This window comes from Amblyomma americanum, chromosome 1 (assembly GCF_052857255.1).
Source record: "Amblyomma americanum isolate KBUSLIRL-KWMA chromosome 1, ASM5285725v1, whole genome shotgun sequence".
NCBI lineage: Eukaryota > Metazoa > Arthropoda > Arachnida > Ixodida > Ixodidae > Amblyomma > Amblyomma americanum.
In genome coordinates, this window is record NC_135497.1 from 103,238,820 (window position 1) to 103,266,068 (window position 27,249).

Genomic DNA, 27,249 nt, shown 5'->3' on the forward strand with positions numbered 1-27,249 from the left:
CACGGCTGCTCATTCTGGCTGCTGTTCGGGAACTGCTTATCGGATTTCCATGGGGTTTTTTTTAATTCCGCACCTGAATAAATTTTTGAGCACAAGACAAGCCCGCCTTTTCAAGTTATTGAAATATGCCTAATGAAGGTCTAATTTATTAAAACTAATTCTGTGCTGTGCTAAACTCTTCCAGCTTTTGCCCTGGGGCACCTATCCAGGAATGACCGTAATGAATTTCACAGTGCCAAGGCTATTTTAAAATTCTCCAAGCCTGGAATAAGCGACCTTATGTGGACCACTTTGATATACTCCTGTAACTTGAGAACCAGTGCGCACAGCTACACGAAACTTGGTAGTTCTTCAAATGGTTGTGCTGTTAGCCTACCCTGAAAATTTCATTCAGATATCTCAAGAAACAAAAAAGTTGGTGTTCAAGGGTAGCCTCCCCCCATAACTACGTTAAAACCCTACCAGTTTTTTTCTTGGTTTAGAAAGGATAGTAACTTCAGCGTATGCACGAAACACAGCTGCTCCATAGCGATTTCATGACCAATTGCACAGAAGAGGTTACACAAATGACTGGAACAACATTCTACATAAATAAAACTCTGAGGACAGTTACAAGTGTGTACCGCGAATGTTTTAGCGTTAGCTGTGGCATGAAAGCTATGAATTTTTGTGATATTCTGGCCTAAACTACCAGGTTCTCCTCCGGTGCTCGAGTGCACGTACCCCGACACGCGCTACCTCACGCCCCATGACTCTTCTTGACAGTCTCGCCCACTTTCCTACACCACATACCCTGTCGGCAGCCGGCCACACCAGTGTACTGTAACGCTGCCAAGTTTCCCATGTGAGCCATTGCCGCTGGCGCTCTCGTCAAAATATAAACACACCATGCTGTTACTGGCGCAGCATTCTGGCAAATTGCCGTGGCCTGCACCACAGACGGCATCAACCCCGATGGTATTGGAACTGAGGCACGAGCTAAGAAGAGCTATACTGTCGTTGGCACGTCTCCTTTTCTTCTGTATTATGTGAGCGCGTGCACGGCGGAACCTTTATATTTCCCATGCATTGGCAAAATAAAACCAATTTTGAGTGCACCGACTGTTCGTGTCGTGAGTGTTTTCCTTACATTGTGTTAGTCTTTCTTTCGCGCTGCAGTTACGTCGAACCTAATGCACTGAAAACATTGTATTTGAAGAGCAGATTTTCTGGTGGTGAACAGACCACAATCACACGGTGCAGTTAAAGCAGGTCGGGCAGGAGCCACCAACGGGTGCAGACAGTTCAAGCAGGAAACTCCTGCCCGGCCAATAAATGGCAAAACAAAGGAAAAGCTTTGCAATTTTGCAAGTGCACCAAATAGTTTCGAACCTTCCAGCGACGCTCTCACGCAGTGTTGGGCATGGAGGTTTTAGAAGGAAGCCAGCAGGAAACGGAGAATGTCACTACCTTCTTAATAAAGGAACGTTAGTCAGGGCCACCGAGAGCAAGAGTCAACCATGAGCCGAAAACATATTTCATCTCAAGCAACAGGCCACGCAATTTACATAACATATGATATATACAATAACATTTTTTTATTATTATTAGGAAAGGACCACCCACCTGACCCCGTAGTTGAATATTGTCATTTCTCAGGCGGTCCAGAGACTGCTCTCGTCGGGGTGCTCGGCAAGGAGTATGGCTGGCTGCCATCTTGCCTCTCTGTAAATGTGCCAGCGCCGCAATACACAGCAGTCAAACAACCTTCAGAACTAGCCTTTCTTACGGAGGTCACGAGACACTTTTGAAATGGCCACAGGCATTCCACTGCTCTATTCTAGGTGTTACAACTCTGCATCAAAATGACACCAGGTCGTCTTGTCACCAGCGTTACAGTAGTTCACAGTAACATCACACCCCCTGCAGTCACCACTTGCCTTTTACATGACACACTGCACTTGCACCCCCTCTGGTGCATTCACAATCCACTGCTAGCGCGCACACAAAGGAAAGACTCACCCTTAGCAGACATGATGGCGGCCGGCTTCCCGAGTGAGTTCAGCCACTGCCTTGCACTTCAGGCGAGGCGGAGGATTGCTCCGGAAATTGAGCAGTTGCCGAGAAGACAGCCCATACTTCGGCCTGGCACCTCTTTTCTGGCTGGGTTCTGCACAAAAAGAGGGACAGTCTAGCTCGCAAGCGGCATGAGAAAGCTACAGCTAATGGCTAATGCTGCATGCCTTCCTCGTTTATCCGGCCATAAAAGACCAAAATGTATGCTCCGCTACACTCAAATAGGCCCGCATTAATTCTAACAAACCTCCCGCCCCGTTCAACTCAGATTTACATCCAGGACTGACTGTACTAAACCACGTGGCCGAAACCTAATGAGTGCGAGACAAAACCTCTCCATAGCTGGCCGAAACCTAATGATTGCGAGACATAACCCCTCCATAGCAGTGAGGCAAAGTTTATAAGCAAAGGACAACAGAAATGTTCCTTGGGGTTTACCCATTGGAATAGTCCTCTTGCACTAAAGAAAAAAAGTCTGCCTCCAAACAATGACAGCGAAAAACAACTTGTGCATCGACCTGAAGGAGTGGCAGCATTCATGCAGTAAACCTCACGCATTAGCAGCAGATGCGAGTGAATTTTAGAACCAAGCAGATGAAAGTGAACATTTTGGCAATTGTTAGCATCACCACCATGTGTCAGGCCTACCGTCACTAAACAAGCAGCGAACATTAAATCAACATGCATACTGCCACTGCTGGATGGTAAGGAGTTCTTTAGTTCTACACCAAATATATGTGGCACTGACGTCCCCAGTTCAGCGTTGTTAAAATTTTAGATGAGAAAGTCGGTTTATTTTTGTTGTTTGCAAAGCACCAAAATTAAGAAAAGATGCCTTACCCAACCCAATCCTCCTGCTCTCTCCGAGGGCACAGTGCCTGTTGTCGATGTCAGCCTGCTAGATGCACCTAAACAAGTAAAGTAGGGAGAGGGCCAGGGCAGTGAGCATGGCAGCAAATCTCAAACATGGTTTGCTACATTTCTATCATGTCAAGACAAAGCTAAAGCCCTTACGCGAACACTCTTGAGTGACTCATTGTTGCCCTCGATGCTGACCAAAGCAGTAGATTAGAAGAACTAGAAGCTCAAATTAGCAAAATCCGCATGTTAATTTTTGAAAGCCCATGTTTAGCGCATGTGGCAGAGTGACCGCACACTGGCTGAAGCAGGACTGGTGCCTGACCAACATTGGTGTCTGACCAACACTGCTCAGCATCCTCCAGCGCTTCACACTTAGCGGCATACAACACTCGCAATCTTGTCCACACACATTGTTTGGCTACATTGCCTGGCTGATATAATTTTCCTTGTGGCGCCATGAAAAACAGCGTAGTTCTACTGTATCATTTCACAACTTCCTAACTGAAAGAGCTCCTATGAGCCGGGTGAGTGGGCTGTTAAAGTAAAAAAAAAAGTCCCTACAGGCCTTGTGCCTCTGCCAACACAGATTTCATCCAATGCCCTCCAAAAGCATCTTGTTTCACGAATGTAGCAAAAACTGCAAGAAGCCATTAAACAGTTGCATGGTAAAGCAGCAGAACAAAAAGCAGGTAGATTTATGGACACAGTCACCAATATCCCGTGCTGCCACTGAGCTCCAAAAGTGGAAGCATTCATACAGAGTAGCCATAAGCATATGGAATAACCAGTTCTTGACAACTGAGAGCAAATACATCCTATTAGAGGGACAGTGAAAGAACTCTATCAATTTTTTTTTTGCTTAGCAAAATCATTGATAGTTCAGCATTTCATGGCTTGTTTGCCGCTCGTCTGGGAGCGAAAGATGCATTTATTTCAAAGAAGTTTTTCCCGTCCTCCGATTCAAACTGCACACTCATATGGCATCACAGGACGGAGCGACGTGAAATGTCACGTAAACGCAGACTCCGTCCAGGGAGCCAGGGCTATCCAGGGAGCCAGTTATGCGCCCTTCCTTTCCTCAAAACCATCCGCATCTAGAACGTTGTCAACGCCAATGTCAATGAAAACAATGAATCGTTGATATGTTCCCAGTTCATACGATATCACTGTTAATATGCTCAAAATCGCGGACATTAAAAATGTCCCATAGCATTACGCCATATTTTTCCAGGTTAATACGTTTCCAGAAAACACGATTTCCCAACTACTACGTTTAAACTTTCGGAAAACTGTGCTCGTGTATTAAATTTACTGACCAACTGCACATGTGCAAACATACAAGTGGGCAGAATGAGGGCATGCAACATGGTGGGGGGCGCACAATAGTGGCACGCTGCCAAGGTTCGCACTGCCGATGGAGTGCAAAGTGGACCCCGCAACAAAAGCTAAAGGTTGAAAAAAAAAGTAGATTCTGGCCGATGAAAGTGGAGGGCGGGTTCATTATGACAGTGGGATCATTACGCGGGTATACACGGCACATGCTAGACTATATCCAATGACCGTCTAAGAAGCTGCCTAAGCAATTATATGCTTTTGGCTTCGGACTGTTCGGAACACAGCTTCTCCAAATTTTAATATGTAGCGCCCCAAAGGCACCAGTCGGCTACGATTGACGCTTAGTGGATGGCTCGGTACTAGTTTCTACCAGTGGGAATTCTTCCAATGAGTGCCGACGTCACCCAGCCCAGGAACGTTTTTAATATCAGTTATATTCAAATTTAGCCGACCTAGCTGCGATTCGGCCCCTCAATCACAGCAGCTATGCAAAGCATCAACATAGTGAGACAAAATTATGCCCCTTTGCTGCGAGGTACTTGTCCAGTAATTTCTTGCATACGAAAATTTATACTACTCAGCGGATACGAAGTACTTGAAGAGTAGTTTTAGTGCACAAGCAATGTGCCATACATGTAACCCGGCCCACTCGCTAAAAGGCCGAGACGTTGATATCAGCCGGCAACAGTGGCAGGCAAGATTAGACAGCACAGGCACAGCATACATTAACTTCAAGTCAGCTTTGTTCACTTTTGCCATTTTGACGCCAGCATTGCGTTGCAAATCATTCTGATAGCAGCTGCATGTCAGCCTTGCTGCTGTGTGCACATTTTCTTTCAGCTCCTATGCTAGAAACAGTTGCAAGGCAAAGCTAATGACAAATAAATAAATTTGTTGCTTGTTCTACGTTACGCTTGCTTGCATCCTCGATGATATATGCACGGTGTATCTACATTTGTGCATCAGCTCAGTGCACATTCATATATTCAGAGGATTTGAGTAGAATATTTTCTCATGTTTCATGGAGCTCACTCAAGCAGTAGTTCACAGTAACATCACACCACCTACAGTCACCACTTGCCTTTTACATGACACACTGCGCTTGCACCCCCGTCTTGTGCATTCACATTCCACGGCTAGCGTGCACACTAAGGAAAGACTCACCCTTGGCAGACTTGCCGTCGCCCGGCTTCCCGAGTCGAATATAGGCAGGCGGCACTGCGTGTGGGTCCCACCGCGGAGCCACCTGGCACCATTCCGCGAAGCCATCACATACTTAGGCCTGGCACCTCTGTTCTGGATGGGTCCTGCACAAAAAGTGGGACAGTCTAACTCACAAGCGGCATGAGAAAGCTACAGCTAATGGCTAATTCTGCATGCCTTCCTCGTTTATCTGGCCATAAAAGAGCAAAATTTAGCTCTGCTACACTTAAATAGGACCGCATTAATTCTAACTAACCTCCAGCCCCCTTCAACTAAGATTTACATCCAGGACTGACTGTACTAATCCACGTGGTGGAAAACTAGTGAGTGCGAGACATAACCTCTCCATAGCAGTGAGGCAAAGTTTATAAACACAGGGCAAAAGAAATGTTGCTTGGGGTTTACAAATTGGAATAGTGCTCTTGCACTAAAGAAAAAAAGTCTGCCTCCAAACAATGACAGCGAAAAACAACTTGTCCATCGACCTGAAGGAGTGGCAGCATTCATGCAGTAAACCTCGTCCATTAGCAGCAGATGAGAGTGAACATTTTGGCAATTGTTAGCATCACCACCATGTGTCAGGCCCAACATCACTACACAAGCAGCGAACATTAAATCGACATGCGCAAAAAATATATGTGGCACTGACGTCCCCAGTTCAGCGCTGTTAAAATTTTAGATTAGAAAGTCGGTTTATTTTCGTAGTCTGCCAAGCACCAAAATTAAGAAAAGATGCCAAGCCAATCCTCCTGCTCTCTCCAAGGGCACAGTGCCTGTTGTCGATCTCGGCATGGTAGAAGCATCTAAACAAGTTGGGAGAGGGCCAGCGCAATGAGCACAGCATCAAACCTCAAACATGGTCTGCTACATTTCTGTCATGTCAAGACAAAGCTAAAGCCCTTCTGTGAACACTCTTGAGTGACTCATTGTTGCCCTCAATGCTGACCAAAGCATTAGCTTAGAAGAACTAGTAGCTCAAATTAGCTAAAGCCGCATGCCAATTGTTGAAAGCCCAAGTTTAGCGCATATGGCACAGTAACCGCACACAGGCCAAAGCGGGACTGTCTTCACTACACTGCTGCCTGACCAACACTGTTCGGCATCCTCCAGCGCTTAAGGGGGTACGCGGCCCTTTAAAAGCGAAAAATCAAGCTTTAGAAAAGTGCATATTCCGGCAGTATGTGTCATAAACTAACTTTTCTGCAAATATGAATGACTAATTAGCCGTGAAAGTATTTCAAATCAATTATCTAACGAGCCGTGGTGGCCGGTGAGCTGCGAGAGAGCGCAGAAAATACCCCAACTTCGTGCGGACGCTGTTCCTCAGCCAGCGAACCAAGCGCCGCCATCTTGATCTTCTTTTGTTCGTGAATTTTTGGTCTTTTTTTTTTGCCACTTTCGAAGGCGGCGGCATGGTGGGAGCGTGGCTCGCATGTGATTGGGGCCCTCAAAGCGCCTTTCGAGTTTCCTGCCTTTGAAATGCGAGGCTGCGATTGGCCGGAGGGCGCGCTCCTTGAAAACACGGGGATCGCACGGCCGCTATTGGCTGCTGCGCGCTGACGCGGCGGCCCCCTCCGGCGGTGGCCGGAGCGACTTGGCTTTGTACTTTTGTCGTTGTGGTCGCCGTCTTTACCATCTCTCGCCGTGTCGTCCGAACAGCTTCCTGCAGACTGCTGACTATTGCGCAGTCCGTCACGATGCGTCCAACAAGGCTAAAGAGCGTGTTCGGTGCACGAAAGCATGCAATGAATTGTGTTCGTTCGGCAAAGCGTGTCGCCAACAAGGACTGTCGATGCTTCATGCCGCGTAACTTCTGCTACATCGCAACTAGACAGCGATTGCGTCGCCGGTTCCAGCGACGTACCAGCACCTTCATCGGTGCAAGAATGCGTTGCTTTGGGCATGCCTTGTGTACCAAACGCATCAACCTGGGTGACTGCGGCCTCCAGCTCCTGTCTCGCACCTACCCCGAGGCGTGAGAACGCGTCGCCCGCCGTTCACTTGGAAACGCATTTCCTGACGTGCGAGGAGATCGAGATTCTGGCTGCATCTCGGGAGCCACTTATCGGATTTCCATGGGGTTTTTTTATTCCATACCTGAATAAATTTCCGAGGGAAAGTCGAGCTCGTTTATTCAGATTATTGTGCCTGGAATTTGTCATAAGCAATTAATATTGGCTAATGAGGTCTAATCAACGACACTAAATTCAGTGCTATGTTAAAATTTTTCAGCAAGGAAATTCATCAAAAGGGCCTTGTCTTGACCTGCGGTACCCGACCAGGAATAACCATAATGAATTTCACAGTTACGGCACTGTTTTCCAATTCTCCAGGCCTGGAGTAAAGGACCTATGTGAACCATTTTGATATGCTCCAGTAAATTTAGAGCCAGTGTACACAGCTTCATGAAACTTAGTATTTCTTCAAATGTCTGTGTTTAGAGCCTACCCTGAATGTTTCATTCAGATATATCTGAAGACACAAGGAAGCTGGTGTTCTCGCAACCTTTGAGGGCCGTTTTCTCAGAATGTATTTCTTGCCTGGCACGGCTGCTCATTCTGGCTGCTGTTCGGGAACCGCTTATCGGATTTCCATGGGGTTTTTTTTAATTCCGCACCTGAATAAATTTTTGAGCACAAGACAAGCCCGCCTTTTCAAGTTATTGAAATATGCCTAATGAAGGTCTAATTTATTGAAACTAATTCTGTGCTGTGCTAAACTTTTCCAGCTTTTGCCCTGGGGCACCTATCCAGGAATGACCGTAATGAATTTCACAGTGCCAAGGCTATTTTAAAATTCTCCAAGCCTGGAATAAGCGACCTTATGTTGACCACTTTGATATACTCCTGTAACTTGAGAACCAGTGCCCACAGCTACACGAAACTTGGTAGTTCTTCAAATGGTTGTGCTGTTAGCCTACCCTGAAAATTTCATTCAGATATCTCAAGAAACAAAAAAGTTGGTGTTCAAGGGTAGCCTCCCCCCATAACTACGTTAAAACCCTACCAGATTTTTTCTTGGTTTAGAAAGGATAGTAACTTCAGCGTATGCACGAAACACAGCTGCTCCATAGCCGATTTCATGACCAATTGCACAGAAGAGGTTACACAAATGACTGGAACAACATTCTACATAAATAAAACTCTGAGGACAGTTACAAGTGTGTACCGCGAATGTTTTAGCGTTAGCTGTGGGGCGAAAGCTAAGAATTTTTGTGATATTCTGGCCTAAACTAGCAGGTTCTCCTCCGGTGCTCGAGTGCACGTACCCTGACACGCGCTACCTCACGCCCCATGACTCTTCTTGACAGTCTCGCCCGCTTTCTTACACCACATACCCTGTCGGCAGCCGGCCACACCAGTGTACTGTAACGCTGCCAAGTTTCCCAAGTGAGCCATTGCCGCTGGCGCTCTCGTCAAAATATAAACACACCATGCTGTTACTGGCGCAGCATTCTGGCAAATTGCCGTGGCCTGCACCACAGACGGCATCAACCCCGATGGTATTGGAACTGAGGCACGAGCTAAGAAGAGCTATACTGTCGTTGGCACGTCTCCTTTTCTTCTGTATTATGTGAGCGCGTGCACGGCGGAACCTTTATATTTCCCATGCATTGGCAAAATAAAACCAATTTTGAGTGCACCGACTGTTCGTGTCGTGAGTGTTTTCCTTACATTGTGTTAGTCTTTCTTTCGCGCTGCAGTTACGTCGAACCTAATGCACTGAAAACATTGTATTTGAAGAGCAGATTTTCTGGTGGTGAACAGACCACAATCACACGGTGCAGTTAAAGCAGGTCGGGCAGGAGCCACCAACGGGTGCAGACAGTTCAAGCAGGAAACTCCTGCCCGGCCAATAAATGGCAAAACAAAGGCAAAGCTTTGCAATTTTGCAAGTGCACCAAATAGTTTCGAACCTTCCAGCAACGCTCTCACGCAGTGTTGGGCATGGAGGTTTTAGAAGGAAGCCAGCAGGAAACGGAGAATGTCACTACCTTCTTAATAAAGGAACGTTAGTCAGGGCCACCGAGAGCAAGAGTCAACCATGAGCCGAAAACATATTTCATCTCAAGCAACAGGCCACGCAATTTACATAACATATGATATATACAATAACATTTTTTTATTATTATTAGGAAAGAACCACCCACCTGACCCCGTAGTTGAACATTGTCATTTCTCAGGCGGTCCAGAGACTGCTCTCGTCGGGGTGCTCGGCAAGGAGTATGGCTGGCTGCCATCTTGCCTCTCTGTAAATGTGCCAGCGCCGCAATACACAGCAGTCAAACAACCTTCAGAACTAGCCTTTCTTACGGAGGTCACGAGACACTTTTGAAATGGCCACAGGCATTCCACTGCTCTATTCTAGGTGTTACAACTCTGCATCAAAATGACACCAGGTCGTCTTGTCGCCAGCGTTACAGTAGTTCACAGTAACATCACACCCCCTGCAGTCACCACTTGCCTTTTACATGACACACTGCACTTGCACCTCCTCTGGTGCATTCACAATCCACTGCTAGCGCGCACACAAAGGAAAGACTCACCCTTAGCAGACATGATGGCGGCCGGCTTCCCGAGTGAGTTCAGCCACTGCCTTGCACTTCAGGCGAGGCGGAGGATTGCTCCGGAAATTGAGCAGTTGCCGAGAAGACAGCCCATACTTCGGCCTGGCACCTCTTTTCTGGCTGGGTTCTGCACAAAAAGAGGGACAGTCTAGCTCGCAAGCGGCATGAGAAAGCTACAGCTAATGGCTAATGCTTTTGTGCTTCTGTGGTGCATGTTCTTATTTCCCCTGCATTTTGCAGCCTACACTACGTATCACAAAGAAAAAACAGGTTAACTGGAAATTTGCATGGACGAAAGATGGAAAAATCTTTGCGCGTCAAGCTGAAAACAGCACTGTACTCCGAATCAACTGTTTGGACGACTTGGAAAAAATGGCTAGGCAAACCGACACACTTTGATCAGGCTAGCAATCCGGTCCGTGGCCCTGTACCTGCAGTCTTTAGTAGTTTTCTACCGCCCTCATGGCAGTACAACCCTCCGATCTGAAAAATTTTCATCATAAAGGTCTTTTATCTCTTCTTCACCTTAATGCACGTTCATTAGAAAACAAGCACGATGACCTTCATTATTTAATCAATGCAACTGACATTTCTTTCGATGCGATTATGATATGTGAAACGTGGTACAAAAATAGCTCTGTCCCGTTCTTGTCGCACGACTACCAAACATTTGCGTTAAATCGCCCCCTGCAACATGGTGGCGGCGTTATGCTATTAATGAAAAACAGCTTTAACGTGAACCCTGTTCCTGAGTTTACTGAGTCGACTGACGACTACGAAATAGTGACAGCGCGTGACAATTCACAATTTTTCTCGGTTCTTTATCGTCCTCCAAAGGGTGATCTGAAAAATTTCCTACTTTTTCTTGAAAGCCTTTTAGATTTTATATCTCTTAACAAATACTCTCTTTTTCTTGGCGGTGACCTAAACATTGATATCCTCAAAACTTCTAAGGCTAAAAATGATTTCCTGTCCATTCTAGAGTCATATGGGTTTCTAAACATTATAAATGAACCAACACGTGTTACATCAGTGTCAGCAACTCTACTCGATCTGTTCATCACTAATACTGATAAAAGTGTTTCTTCTTGCGGTGCGCTTGCTAGCGACATCAGTGATCACTTGCCCATTTTCGCCTTCATTCATGTAAAAGATTATCCTGCACCTTCAAACGATCCGCCGATTTGTAGACAAGACATAACCCAATCTTCCTTGGCATCTTTTCGAGCCGATGTTCAGTGTCATGACTGGAGCCATGTTCTTTCAAGCACTGATGTAAATGCAATGTACAAAGCCCTTGTATGTCAAATTACAGATCTTTACCAAAAGCACTTTCCATCTGTAGCGCGACGAAGGAACAGGAAATCGCGGAAACCGTGGGTAACACGGGATCTGGTCAATAAAATTAACATAAAAAACCATCTTTACTGGAAATTTGTGAAAAGCAAGGACATAAATTTATTAAAAGCGTATAAAACATATAGAAATAGGGTAAATAAAGAGCTCAAAGTTGCCAAGGACGAATACTTTGCTACCTATCTGCATGACGCATCCGGGAACGTCGAACTGTTGTGGAAACGCCTAAATAAGATCATTAAACCAATCAGTCATTCCAACATCACCAGCATAAAAATCAACAATGAAGACATAAGCGGCACTGATCTATCTAATGCGTTCAATGCGCATTTTGTCTCCGTTGGGGAAACTGACTGCGCAAGCACAGCTTACTCTCCCACTGCAGATTGCATCCCTAATATCTCTGGAAGTATAGTATTCTTTCCCACTAATTGAAAGTGAAGTGATTTATGTATATAATAACCTCAAAAATTCTAAATCTCGTGATGCAAATGACATGCAAATTGCCCCTATTAAATACATTATTGATATCATCGCTCCAGTGTTGACTAGCATGTATAACTTAGCCTTTGAGCTAAATACATTTCCAGAGCTAATGCAAATAGCCAAGGTGACTGTAATACACAAAGGAGGTGACAAAAATAATATAAATAACTTTCGACCCATTTCAATTCTCCCAGTGTTCTCTAAAGGTTTAGAAAAAATTATGCACATTCGTCTTTATTCATTTTTAGGCAAGCATTCACTCATTTCACCTTGCCAACACGGTTTTCTGAAACAAAAATCCACAGAATCAGCTCTTTTAACGCAAAAAGAAATCATTATTAACGCTCTAGAGCATAAGAAACTAGTTTTAGGCATATATATAGATTTTTCAAGGGCATTTGATTGCGTGTGTCACAAAACGTTAATAATGAAACTTCAGCATTATGGCATACGGGGAAATTCTAATGCTCTCTTATCATCGTACCTTCAACACCGCTCTCAGTATGTTAGCCATAATAATAAAAATTCCAGCGTCAAAAAACTTACTTCCGGTGTCCCTCAAGGCAGTATTCTCGGTCCCCTCCTATTTGTTCTTTACATAAATGACATCTTTTCCACTATAAGCGAGGTACAATGGATTGGATATGCAGATGATACCGCGCTCTTCATTACCGGAGATAACCCAAACAATTTGATACACACAGCAAATATAGCATTACAGTTTGTTAAGCGTTGGTCCGAAAATAACTTTCTGAGAATTAATGCAAAAAAGACTCAAGCAATACTTTTTCGTGCAAGAAACACCACTGTCACTCCCACAGAAAAGCTATTTCTAGCGAATGATGAAATTGATATAGGAACGCACGTTAAATCACTTGGGGTCTTTTTCTCAGAAAACCTAACCTGGGATAAGCACATTGAACACGTTTGCTACAAATTAAACAGAATCGCGGGAATATTGAGTAGGAATCGGCATATATTAACTACAAAAGTAAAAAGGATGGTGTACAACGCCTTATTTTTATCTGCACTTAATTATTGTCATCTTGTATGGGCGACCACATCCAAAGAAAACATTCATAAACTAAAAATATGTCAAAAACGCGCAATTCGAGCCATTGCGAATATTTCATATCGTGATCATACGTCCGCATACTTCGCATCCTATCGCATACTTCCAATTGAAACCATGTATTCGTTCCGCCTTCTTTGCCAGTACAAGACTGCTGTTCGCACCAATAATCAGTATTTTCTTCAGCTATTCAACCTTGACACGCGCACTCATAGTCATAACACCAGACACAATAATTCATGGGTCGAACGTTTCTGCCGCACAACATATGGCAATCAATCTTTATCGTACCACATCGCCGTCCTCTTGAACGCACTCAGTCGCGTTGGTGTTGATACAAATACAGAATCTGCACGCTCACTTTTCAAAAAATTAGATCGTAATGCATCCGCTTTCTGTTAATACCCTCACCATTGTCTCTGGCTTCATTTCTTATCCTCCGCTGCACTATTGCCCACCTGTATGATTTTATATCCCTTCCTTTTTTCTTTATATCGTGCAGCTAACGACATTTTTGCTTACATATTGCTGCAACTACGCCCTGTACCACGTGCATTGTATTATGTCAGCCGCTTACTTTTTGCATCTCACGTATAAAACCCTGACATTGTCGTCCATATGTATATATCTTGTACAATGTTTGTCATTGAGCGTCCTTTGTTTATTTTTCTTGAATTGCTGCTGAACTGTACCCAAGGGGGCCGGGCTTCGTCAAGCTGCGCATGTGCAGCTTTTTTCCGTTGCCCCCTTTCTTCCTCTCGGAGAAAAATAAATTTGACTTTGACTTTGACTTTGACTTTGCCTTCCTCGTTTATCCGGCCATAAAAGACCAAAATGTATGCTCCGCTACACTCAAATAGGCCCGCATTAATTCTAACAAACCTCCAGCCCCGTTCAACTCAGATTTACATCCAGGACTGACTGTACTAAACCACGTGGCCGAAACCTAATGAGTGCGAGACAAAACCTCTCCATAGCTGGCCGAAACCTAATGATTGCGAGACATAACCCCTCCATAGCAGTGAGGCAAAGTTTATAAGCAAAGGACAACAGAAATGTTCCTTGGGGTTTACCCATTGGAATAGTCCTCTTGCACTAAAGAAAAAAAGTCTGCCTCCAAACAATGACAGCGAAAAACAACTTGTGCATCGACCTGAAGGAGTGGCAGCATTCATGCAGTAAACCTCACGCATTAGCAGCAGATGCGAGTGAATTTTAGAACCAAGCAGATGAAAGTGAACATTTTGGCAATTGTTAGCATCACCACCATGTGTCAGGCCTACCGTCACTAAACAAGCAGCGAACATTAAATCAACATGCATACTGCCACTGCTGGATGGTAAGGAGTTCCTTAGTTCTACACCAAATATATGTGGCACTGACGTCCCCAGTTCAGCGTTGTTAAAATTTTAGATGAGAAAGTCGGTTTATTTTTGTTGTTTGCAAAGCACCAAAATTAAGAAAAGATGCCTTACCCAACCCAATCCTCCTGCTCTCTCCGAGGGCACAGTGCCTGTTGTCGATGTCAACGTGCTAGATGCACCTAAACAAGTAAAGTAGGGAGAGGGCCAGGGCAGTGAGCATGGCAGCAAATCTCAAACATGGTTTGCTACATTTCTATCATGTCAAGACAAAGCTAAAGCCCTTACGCGAACACTCTTGAGTGACTCATTGTTGCCCTCGATGCTGACCAAAGCATTAGCTTAGAAGAACTAGAAGCTCAAATTAGCAAAATCCGCATGTTAATTTCTGAAAGCCCATGTATAGCGCATGTGGCACAGTGACCGCACACTGGCTGAAGCAGGACTGGTGCCTGACCAACATTGGTGTCTGACCAACACTGCTCAGCATCCTCCAGCGCTTCACACTTAGCGGCATACAACACTCGTAATCTTTTCCACACACATTGTTTGGCTACATTGCCTGGCTGATATAATTTTCCTTGTGGCGCCATGAAAAACAGCGTAGTTCTACTGTATCATTTCACAACTTCCTAACTGAAAGAGCTCCTATGAGCCGGGTGAGTGGGCTGTTAAAGTAAAAAAAAAAGTCCCTACAGGCCTTGTGCCTCTGCCAACACAGATTTCATCCAATGCCCTCCAAAAGCATCTTGTTTCACGAATGTAGCAAAAACTGCAAGAAGCCATTAAACAGTTGCATGGCAAAGCAGCAGAACAAAAAGCAGGTAGATTTATGGACACAGTCACCAATATCCCGTGCTGCCACTGAGCTCCAAAAGTGGAAGCATTCATACAGAGTAGCCATAAGCATATGGAATAACCAGTTCTTGACAACTGAGAGCAAATACATACTATTAGAGGGACAGTGAAAAAAGTCTATCAATGTTTTTTTTGGTTAGCAAAATCATTGATAGTTCAGCATTTGATGGCTTGTTTGCCGCTCGTCTGGGAGCGAAAGATGCATTTATTTCAAAGAAGCTTTTGCCGCCCTCCGATTCAAACTGCACACTCATATGGCATCACAGGACGGAGCGACGTGAAACGTCACGTAAACGCAGACTCCGTCCAGGGAGCCAGTTATGCGCCCTTCCTTTCCTCAAAACCATCCGCATCTAGAACGTTGTCAACGCCAATGTCAATGAAAACAATGAATCGTTGATATGTTCCCAGTTCATACGATATCACTGTTAATATGCTCAAAATCGCGGACATTAAAAATGTCCAATAGCATTACGCCATATTTTTCCAGGTTAATACGTTTCCAGAAAACACGATTTCCCAACTACTACGTTTAAACTTTCGGAAAACTGTGCTCGTGTAATAAATTTACTGACCAACCGCACATGTGCAAACATACAAGTGGGCAGAATGAGGGCATGCAACATGGTGGGGGGCGCACAATAGTGGCACGCTGCCAAGGTTAGCACTGCCGATGGAGTGCAAAGTGGACCCCGCAACAAAAGCTAAAGGTTGAAAAAAAAAGTAGATTCTGGCCGATGAAAGTGGAGGGGGGGTTCAATATGACAGTGGGATCATTACGCGGGTATACACGGCACATGCTAGACTATATCCAATGACCGTCTAAGAAGCTGCCTAAGCAATTATATGCTTTTGGCTTCGGACTGTTCGGAACACAGCTTCTCCAAATTTTATTATGTAGCGCCCCAAAGGCACCAGTCGGCTACGATTGACGCTTAGTGGATGGCTCGGGACTAGTTTCTACCAGTGGGAATTCTTCCAATGAGTGCCGACGTCACCCAGCCCAGGAACGTTTTTAATATCAGTTATATTCAAATTTAGCCGACCTAGCTGCGATTCGGCCCCTCAATCACAGCAGCTATGCAAAGCATCAACATAGTGAGACAAAATTATGCCCCTTTGCTGCGAGGTACTTGTCCAGTAATTTCTTGCATACGAAAATTTATACTACTCAGCGGATACGAAGTACTTGAAGAGTAGTTTTAGTGCACAAGCAATGTGCCATACATGTAACCCGGCCCACTCGCTAAAAGGCCGAGACGTTGATATCAGCCGGCAACAGTGGCAGGCAAGATTAGACAGCACAGGCACAGCATACATTAACTTCAAGTCAGCTTTGTTCACTTTTGCCATTTTGACGCCAGCATTGCGTTGCAAATCATTCTGATAGCAGCTGCATGTCAGCCTTGCTGCTGTGTGCACATTTTCTTTCAGCTCCTATGCTAGAAACAGTTGCAAGGCAAAGCTAATGACAAATAAATAAATTTGTTGCTTGTTCTACGTTACGCTTGCTTGCATCCTCGATGATATATGCACGGTGTATCTACATTTGTGCATCAGCTCAGTGCACATTCATATATTCAGAGGAGTTGAGTAGAATTTTTTCTCATGTTTCATGGAGCTCACTCAAGCAGTAGTTCACAGTAACATCACACCACCTACAGCCACCACTTGCCTTTTACATGACACACTGCGCTTGCACCCCCGTCTTGTGCATTCACATTCCACGGCTAGCGTGCACACAAAGGAAAGACTCACCCTTGGCAGACTTGCCGTCGCCCGGCTTCCCGAGTTGAATATAGGCAGGCGGCACTGCGTGTGGGTCCCACCGCGGAGCCACCTGGCACCATGCCGCGGCCACTGCCTTACACTTCAGGCAAGGCAGAGGACTGCTCCGGAAATTAAGCAGTCAGCCGAGAAGACATCCCATAATTCAGCCTGGTACCTCTGTTCTGGCTGGGTTCTGCACAAAAAGTGGGACAGTCTAGCTCGCATGCGGCATGAGAAAGCTACAGCTAACGGCTAATGCTGCATGCCTTCCTCGTTTATCCGGCCATAAAAGACCAAAATTTATGCTCCGCCACACTTAAATAGGCCCGCATTAATTCTAACAAACCTCCAGCCCCCTTCAACTCAGATTTGCATCCAGGACTGACTGTACTAATCCACGTGGCCGAAACCTAACGAGTGCGAGACATAACCTCTCTCCATAGCAGTGAGGCCAAGTTTATAAACACAGGACAAAAGAAATGTTGCTTGGGGTTTACTCATTGGAATAGTGCTCTTGCACTAGAGAAAAAAACTCTGCCTCCAAACAATGACAGCGAAAAACAACTTGTGCATCGACCTGAAGGAGTGGCAGCATTCATGCAGTAAACCTCGTCCATTAGCAGCAGATGAGAGTGAACATTTTGGCAATTGTTAGCATCACCACCATGTGTCAGGCCTAACATCACTACACAAGCAGCGAACATTAAATCGACATGCGTAAAAAATATATGTGGCACTGACGTCCCCAGTTCAGCGCTGTTAAAATTTTAGATTAGAAAGTCTGTTTATTTTCGTAGTCTGCCAAGCACCAAAATTAAGAAAAGATGCCAAGCCAATCCTCCTGCTCTCTCCAAGGGCACAGTGCCTGTTGTCGATCTCGGCATGGTAGAAGCATCTAAACAAGTTGGGAGAGGGCCAGCGCAATGAGCACAGCATCAAACCTCAAACATGGTCTGCTACATTTCAGTCATGTCAAGACAAAGCTAAAGCCCTTCTGTGAACACTCTTGAGTGACTCATTGTTGCCCTCGATGCTGACCAAAGCATTAGCTTAGAAGAACTAGTAGCTCAAATTAGCTAAAGCCGCATGCCAATTGTTGAAAGCCCAAGTTTAGCGCATATGGCACAGTAACCGCACACAGGCCAAAGCGGGACTGTCTTCACTACACTGCTGCCTGACCAACACTGTTCGGCATCCTCCAGCGCTTAAGGGGGTTCGCGGCCCTTTAAAAGCGAAAAATCAAGCTTTAGAAAAGTGCATATTCCGGCAGTATGTGTCATAAACTAACTTTTCTGCAAATATGAATGACTAATTAGCCGTGAAAGTATTTCAAATCAATTATCTAACGAGCCGTGGTGGCCGGTGAGCTGCGAGAGAGCGCAGAAAATACCCCAACTTCGTGCGGACGCTGTTCCTCAGCCAGCGAACCAAGCGCCGCCATCTTGGTCTTCTTTTGTTCGTGAATTCTTGGTCTTTTTTTTTGCCACTTTCGAAGGCGGCGGCATGGTGGGAGCGTGGCTCGCATGTGATTGGGGCCCTCAAAGCGCCTTTCGAGTTTCCTGCCTTTGAAATGCGAGGCTGCGATTGGCCGGAGGGCGCGCTCCTTGAAAACACGGGGGATCGCACGGCCGCTATTGGCTGCTGCGCGCTGACGCGGCGGCCCCCTCCGGCGGTGGCCGGAGCGACTTGGCTCTGTACTTTTGTCGTTGTGGTCGCCGTCTTTACCATCTCTCGCCGTGTCGTCCGAACAGCTTCCTGGCGACTGCTGACTATTGCGCAGTCCGTCACGATGCGTCCAACAAGGCTAAAGAGCGTGTTCGGTGCACGGAAGCATGCAATGAAGTGTGTTCGTTCGGCAAAGCGTGTCGCCAACAAGGACTGTCGATGCTTCATGCCGCGTAACTTCTGCTACATCGCAACTAGACAGCGATTGCGTCGCCGGTTCCAGCGACGTACCAGCACCTTCATCGGTGCAAGAATGCGTTGCTTCGGGCATGCCTTGTGTACCAAACGCATCAACCTGGGCGACTGCGGCCTCCAGCTCCTGTCTCGCACCTACCCCGAGGCGTGAGAACGCGTCGCCCGCCGTTCACTTGGAAACGCATTTCCTGACGTGCGAGGAGATCGAGATTCTGGCTGCATCTCGGGAGCCACTTATCGGATTTCCATGGGGTTTTTTTATTCCATACCTGAATAAATTTCCGAGGGAAAGTCGAGCTCGTTTATTCAGATTATTGTGCCTGGAATTTGTCATAAGCAATTAATATTGGCTAATGAGGTCTAATCAACGACACTAAATTCAGTGCTATGTTAAAATTTTTCAGCAAGGAAATTCATCAAAAGGGCCTTGTCTTGACCTGCGGTACCCGACTAGGAATACCCATAATGAATTTCACAGTTACGGCACTGTTTTCCAATTCTCCAGGCCTGGAGTAAAGGACCTATGTGAACCATTTTGATATGCTCCAGTAAATTTAGAGCCAGTGTACACAGCTTCATGAAACTTAGTATTTCTTCAAATGTCTGTGTTTAGAGCCTACCCTGAATGTTTCATTCAGATATATCTCAAGACACAAGGAAGCTGGTGTTCTCGCAACCTTTGAGGGCCGTTTTCTCAGAATGTATTTCTTGCCTGGCACGGCTGCTCATTCTGGCTGCTGTTCGGGAACCGCTTATCGGATTTCCGTGGGTTTTTTTTTAATTCCGCACCTGAATAAATTTTTGAGCACAAGACAAGCCCGCCTTTTCAAGTTATTGAAATATGCCTAATGAAGGTCTAATTTATTGAAACTAATTCTGTGCTGTGCTAAACTTTTCCAGCTTTTGCCCTGGGGCACCTATCCAGGAATGACCGTAATGAATTTCACAGTGCCAAGGCTATTTTAAAATTCTCCAAGCCTGGAATAAGCGACCTTATGTGGACCACTTTGATATACTCCTGTAACTTGAGAACCAGTGCCCACAGCTACACGAAACTTGGTAGTTCTTCAAATGGTTGTGCTGTTAGCCTACCCTGAAAATTGCATTCAGATATCTCAAGAAGCAAAAAAGTTGGTGTTCAAGGGTAGCCTCCCCCCATAACTACGTTAAAACCCTACCAGTTTTTTTCTTGGTTTAGAAAGGATAGTAACTTCAGCGTATGCACGAAACACAGCTGCTCCATAGCCGATTTCATGACCAATTGCACAGAAGAGGTTACACAAATGACTGGAACAACATTCTACATAAATAAAACTCTGAGGACAGTTACAAGTGTGTACCGCGAATGTTTTAGCGTTAGCTGTGGCATGAAAGCTATGAATTTTTGTGATATTCTGGCCTAAACTACCAGGTTCTCCTCCGGTGCTCGAGTGCACGTACCCCGACACGCGCTACCTCACGCCCCATGACTCTTCTTGACAGTCTCGCCCGCTTTCTTACACCACATACCCTGTCGGCAGCCGGCCACACCAGTGTACTGTAACGCTGCCAAGTTTCCCAAGTGAGCCATTGCCGCTGGCGCTCTCGTCAAAATATAAACACACCATGCTGTTACTGGCGCAGCATTCTCTCAAATTGCCGTGGCCTGCACCACAGACGGCATCAACCCCGATGGTATTGGAACTGAGGCACGAGCTAAGAAGAGCTATACTGTCGTTGGCACGTCTCCTTTTCTTCTGTATTATGTGAGCGCGTGCACGGCGGAACCTTTATATTTCCCATGCATTGGCAAAATAAAACCAATTTTGAGTGCACCGACTGTTCGTGTCGTGAGTGTTTTCCTTACATTGTGTTAGTCTTTCTTTCCCGCTGCAGTTACGTCGAACCTAATGCACTGAAAACATTGTATTTGAAGAGCAGATTTTCTGGTGGTGAACAGACCACAATCACACGGTGCAGTTAAAGCAGGTCGGGCAGGAGCCACCAACGGGTGCAGACAGTTCAAGCAGGAAACTCCTGCCCGGCCAATAAATGGCAAAACAAAGGAAAAGCTTTGCAATTTTGCAAGTGCACCAAATAGTTTCGAACCTTCCAGCGACGCTCTCACGCAGTGTTGGGCATGGAGGTTTTAGAAGGAAGCCAGCAGGAAACGGAGAATGTCACTACCTTCTTAATAAAGAAACGTTAGTCAGGGCCACCGAGAGCAAGAGTCAACCATGAGCCGAAAACGTATTTCATCTCAAGCAACAGGCCACGCAATTTACATAACATATGATATATACAATAACATTTTTTTATTATTATTAGGAAAGGACCACACACCTGACCCCGTAGTTGAACATTGTCATTTCTCAGGCGGTCCAGAGACTGCTCTCGTCGGGGTGCTCGGCAAGGAGTATGGCTGGCTGCCATCTTGCCTCTCTGTAAATGTGCCAGCGCCGCAATACACAGCAGTCAAACAACCTTCAGAACTAGCCTTTCTTACGGAGGTCACGAGACACTTTTGAAATGGCCACAGGCATTCCACTGCTCTATTCTAGGTGTTACAACTCTGCATCAAAATGACACCAGGTCGTCTTGTCACCACCGTTACAGTAGTTCACAGTAACATCACACCCCCTGCAGTCACCACTTGCCTTTTACATGACACACTGCACTTGCACCCCCTCTGGTGCATTCACAATCCACTGCTAGCGCGCACACAAAGGAAAGACTCACCCTTAGCAGACATGATGGCGGCCGGCTTCCCGAGTGAGTTCAGCCACTGCCTTGCACTTCAGGCGAGGCGGAGGATTGCTCCGGAAATTGAGCAGTTGCCGAGAAGACAGCCCATACTTCGGCCTGGCACCTCTTTTCTGGCTGGGTTCTGCACAAAAAGAGGGACAGTCTAGCTCGCAAGCGGCATGAGAAAGCTACAGCTAATGGCTAATGCTGCATTCCTTCCTCGTTTATCCGGCCATAAAAGACCAAAATGTATGCTCCGCTACACTCAAATAGGCCCGCATTAATTCTAACAAACCTCCAGCCCCGTTCAACTCAGATTTACATCCAGGACTGACTGTACTAAACCACGTGGCCGAAACCTAATGAGTGCGAGACAAAACCTCTCCATAGCTGGCCGAAACCTAATGATTGCGAGACATAACCCCTCCATAGCAGTGAGGCAAAGTTTATAAGCAAAGGACAACAGAAATGTTCCTTGGGGTTTACCCATTGGAATAGTCCTCTTGCACTAAAGAAAAAAAGTCTGCCTCCAAACAATGACAGCGAAAAACAACTTGTGCATCGACCTGAAGGAGTGGCAGCATTCATGCAGTAAACCTCACGCATTAGCAGCAGATGCGAGTGAATTTTAGAACCAAGCAGATGAAAGTGAACATTTTGGCAATTGTTAGCATCACCACCATGTGTCAGGCCTACCGTCACTAAACAAGCAGCGAACATTAAATCAACATGCATACTGCCACTGCTGGATGGTAAGGAGTTCTTTAGTTCTACACCAAATATATGTGGCACTGACGTCCCCAGTTCAGCGTTGTTAAAATTTTAGATGAGAAAGTCGGTTTATTTTTGTTGTTTGCAAAGCACCAAAATTAAGAAAAGATGCCTTACCCAACCCAATCCTCCTGCTCTCTCCGAGGGCACAGTGCCTGTTGTCGATGTCAACGTGCTAGATGCACCTAAACAAGTAAAGTAGGGAGAGGGCCAGGGCAGTGAGCATGGCAGCAAATCTCAAACATGGTTTGCTACATTTCTATCATGTCAAGACAAAGCTAAAGCCCTTACACGAACACTCTTGAGTGACTCATTGTTGCCCTCGATGGCTGACCAAAGCATTAGCTTAGAAGAACTAGAAGCTCAAATTAGCAAAATCCGCATGTTAATTTTTGAAAGCCCATGTTTAGCGCATGTGGCAGAGTGACCGCACACTGGCTGAAGCAGGACTGGTGCCTGACCAACATTGGTGTCTGACCAACACTGCTCAGCATCCTCCAGCGCTTCACACTTAGCGGCATACAACACTCGCAATCTTTTCCACACACATTGTTTGGCTAAACTGCCTGGCTGATATAATTTTCCTCGTGGCCCCATGAAAAACAGCGTAGTTCTACTGTATCATTTCACAACTTCCTAACTGAAAGAGCTCCTATGAGCCGGGCGAGTGGGCTGTTAAAGTAAAAAAAAAAGTCCCTACAGGCCTTGTGCCTCTGCCAACACAGCCTTCATCCAATGCCCTCCAAAAGCATCTTGTTTCACGAATGTAGCAAAAACTGCAAGAAGCCATTAAACAGTTGCATGGCAAAGCAGCAGAACAAAAAGCAGGCAGATTTATGGACACAGTCACCAATATCCCGTGCTGCCATTGAGCTCCAAAAGTGCAAGCATTCATACAGAGTAGCCATAAGCATATGGAATAACCAGTTCTTGACAACTGAGAGCAAATACATCCTATTAGAGGGACAGTGAAAGAACTCTATCAATTTTTTTTTGCTTAGCAAAATCATTGATAGTTCAGCATTTCATGGCTTGTTTGCCGCTCGTCTGGGAGCGAAAGATGCATTTATTTCAAAGAAGTTTTTCCCGTCCTCCGATTCAAACTGCACACTCATATGGCATCACAGGACGGAGCGACGTGAAATGTCACGTAAACGCAGACTCCGTCCAGGGAGCCAGGGCTATCCAGGGCGCCAGTTATGCGCCCTTCCTTTCCTCAAAACCATCCGCATCTAGAACGTTGTCAACGCCAATGTCAATGAAAACAATGAATCGTTGATATGTTCCCAGTTCATACGATATCACTGTTAATATGCTCAAAATCGCGGACATTAAAAATGTCCCATAGCATTACGCCATATTTTTCCAGGTTAATACGTTTCCAGAAAACACGATTTCCCAACTACTACTTTTAAACTTTCGGAAAACTGTGCTCGTGTATTAAATTTACTGACCAACTGCACATGTGCAAACATACAAGTGGGCAGAATGAGGGCATGCAACATGGTGGGGGGCGCACAATAGTGGCACGCTGCCAAGGTTCGCACTGCCGATGGAGTGCAAAGTGGACCCCGCAACAAAAGCTAAAGGTTGAAAAAAAGAGTAGATTCTGGCCGATGAAAGTGGAGGGCGGGTTCATTATGACAGTGGGATCATTACGCGGGTATACACGGCACATGCTAGACTATATCCAATGACCGTCTAAGAAGCTGCCTAAGCAATTATATCCTTTTGGCTTCGGACTCTTCGGAACACAGCTTCTCCAAATTTTAATATGTAGCGCCCCAAAGGCACCAGTCGGCTACGACTGACGCTTAGTGGATGGCTTGGGACTAGTTTCTACCAGTGGGAATTCTTCCAATGAGTGCCGACGTCACCCAGCCCAGGAACGTTTTTAATATCAGTTATATTCAAATTTAGCCGACCTAGCTGCGATTCGGCCCCTCAATCACAGCAGCTATGCAAAGCATCAACATAGTGAGAAAAAATTATGCCCCTTTGCTGCGAGGTACTTGTCCAGTAATTTCTTGCATACGAAAATTTATCCTACTCAGTGGCTACGAAGTACTTTACCAGTAGTTTTAGTGCACAAGCACAGTGCCATACATGTAACCCGGCCCACTCGCTAAAAGGCCGAGACGCCGATATAAGCCGGCAACAGTGGCAGGCAAGATTAGACAGCACAGGCACAGCATACATTAACTTCAAGTCAGCTTTGTTCACTTTTGCCATTTTGACGCCAGCATTGCGTTGCAAATCAAATTCTGATTGCAGCTGCATGTCAGCCTTGCTGCTGTGTGCACATTTTCTTTCTGCTCCTATGAGAGAAACAGTTGCAAGGCAAAGCTAATGACAACCAAAAAATTTGTTGCTTGTTCTACGTTACGCTTGCTTGCATCCTTGATGATATATGCACGGTGTATCTACATTTGTGCATCAGCTCAGTGCACATTCATATATTCATAGGAGTTGAGTAGAATTTTTTCTCATGTTTCATGGAGCTCACTAAAGCAGTAGTTCACAGTAACATCACACCACCTACAGTCACCACTTGCCTTTTACATGACACACTGCGATTGCACCCCCGTCTTGTGCATTCACATTCCACAGCTAGCGTGCACACAAAGGAAAGACTCACCCTTGGCAGACTTGCCGTCGCCCGGCTTCCCGAGTCGAATATAGGCAGGCGGCACTGCGTGTGGGTCCCACCGCGGAGCCACCTGGCACCATGCCGCGAAGCCATCACATACTTCGGCCTGGCACCTCTGTTCTGGATGGGTTCTGCACAAAAAGCGGGACAGTCTAGCTCGCAAGCGGCATGAGAAAGCTACAGCTAATGGCTAATTCTGCATGCCTTCCTTGTTTATCTGGCCATAAAAGACCAAAATTTAGCTCTGCTACATTTAAATAGGACCACATTAATTCTAACTAACCTCCAGCCCCCTTCAACTATGATTTACATCCAGGACTGACTGTACTAATCCACGTGGCCGAAACCTAGTGAGTGCGAGACATAACCTCTCCATAGCAGTGAGGCCAAGTTTATAAACACAGGACAAAAGAAATGTTGCTTGGGGTTTACTCATTGGAATAGTGCTCTTGCACTAAAGAAAAAAAGTCTGCCTCCAAACAATGACAGCGAAAAACAACTTGTGCATCGACCTGAAGGAGTGGCAGCATTCATGCAGTAAACCTCGTCCATTAGCAGCAGATGAGAGTGAACATTTTGGCAATTATTAGCATCACCACCATGTGTCAGGCCTAACATCACTACACAAGCAGCGAACATTAAATCGACATGCGTAAAAAATATATGTGGCACTGACGTCCCCAGTTCAGCGCTGTTAAAATTTTAGATTAGAAAGTCGGTTTATTTTCGTAGTCTGCCAAGCACCAAAATTAAGAAAAGATGCCAAGCCAACCTCCTGCTCTCTCCAAGGGCACAGTGCCTGTTGTCGATCTCGGCATGGTAGAAGCATCTAAACAAGTTGGGAGAGGGCCAGCGCAATGAGCACAGCATCAAACCTCAAACATGGTCTGCTACATTTCAGTCATGTCAAGACAAAGCTAAAGCCCTTCTGTGAACACTCTTGAGTGACTCATTGTTGCCCTCGATGCTGACCAAAGCATTAGCTTAGAAGAACTAGTAGCTCAAATTAGCTAAAGCCGCATGCCAATTGTTGAAAGCCCAAGTTTAGCGCATATGGCACAGTAACCGCACACAGGCCAAAGCGGGACTGTCTTCACTACACTGCTGCCTGACCAACACTGTTCGGCATCCTCCAGCGCTTAAGGGGGGACGTGGCCCTTTAAAAGCGAAAAATCACGAAAAATCAAGCTTTAGAAAAGTGCATATTCCGGCAGTATGTGTCATAAACTAACTTTTCTGCAAATATGAATGACTAATTAGCCGTGAAAGTATTTCAAATCAATTATCTAACGAGCCGTGGTGGCCGGTGAGCTGCGAGAGAGCGCAGGAAAATACCCCAACTTCGTGCGGACGCTGTTCCTCAGCCAGCGAACCAAGCGCCGCCATCTTGGTCTTCTTTTGTTCGTGAATTCTTGGTCTTTTTTTTTTGCCACTTTCGAAGGCGGCGGCATGGTGGGAGCATGGCTCGCATGTGATTGGGGCCCTCAAAGCGCCTTTCGAGTTTCCTGCCTTTGAAATGCGAGGCTGCGATTGGCCGGAGGGCGCGCTCCTTGAAAACACGGGGGATCGCACGGCCGCTATTGGCTACATCTTGAGAACACAGCGCTTGCAGACAAAGGACCAGAACAAGAAGGACACACACCTGCGCTAACTAACAACTTTTATTTCGGAAGGGGGCCGATCCGCGCCTTTTATACAGATTTGGAGGGAATGATGCGCACGCGCACAACACAGCCAGGTGGGAGCATGGAAAGAGCCAACACATAGACCAACTATTCTTATCGCCACTGATAACCAACAACGCAGCCAAGACAAGCAAGAAAAGAAAAAAGAAAAAAGAAAAAAAGAAATAAAGAAATAAGAAAAAAGAAAAAAGAAAAGAAGAGAAAGAACCAACGGGGGAGCAAAGGCAGGGAACGTAAGAAACAATTCCAAAAAGTACCAAAAGATCCCGAAGAAGCCAACAACCAACACGGCTAAACGACTGACGATGAATGGTAACAAGATGAAGGCACTAAAAACTGAACAAACAGGCATAAAAGGTGCAGGAAAAACCTGCGGGAGAGTAAAAGATTCGGCACAGCTAAAAGATGACGGAAACTAAAGGCGTTAAAACAGATACAAGCAAAAACTCAAGAAGCCGACGCGAAAGAATACAAGCAGAAAAGGTGGTCACTAAATTATGACATTGAACAGACAACAGATCTCTAAAAACAAGCAAAGAATCGTAAAAAACGTGTGGGCGATAAAACATAACAGA

At 45.7% G+C, this 27,249-nt stretch overlaps 1 long non-coding RNA gene across 1 annotated transcript in view; it reads right to left on the reverse strand.

Annotated features, from left to right (window-relative positions):
- LOC144113375 (uncharacterized) overlaps positions 1–27,249 on the reverse strand; it is a 103,576-nt gene that overhangs the window by 1,825 nt on the left and 74,502 nt on the right. The window contains exons 15-20 of the long non-coding RNA XR_013310751.1: positions 21,563–21,710; positions 21,167–21,265; positions 16,913–17,117; positions 2,896–2,963; positions 2,002–2,149; positions 1,606–1,704 (exon numbers count right to left, since the gene is read on the reverse strand). This is a non-coding gene — a long non-coding RNA (uncharacterized LOC144113375). The remainder of the gene's footprint in view (positions 1–1,605; positions 1,705–2,001; positions 2,150–2,895; positions 2,964–16,912; positions 17,118–21,166; positions 21,266–21,562; positions 21,711–27,249) is intronic.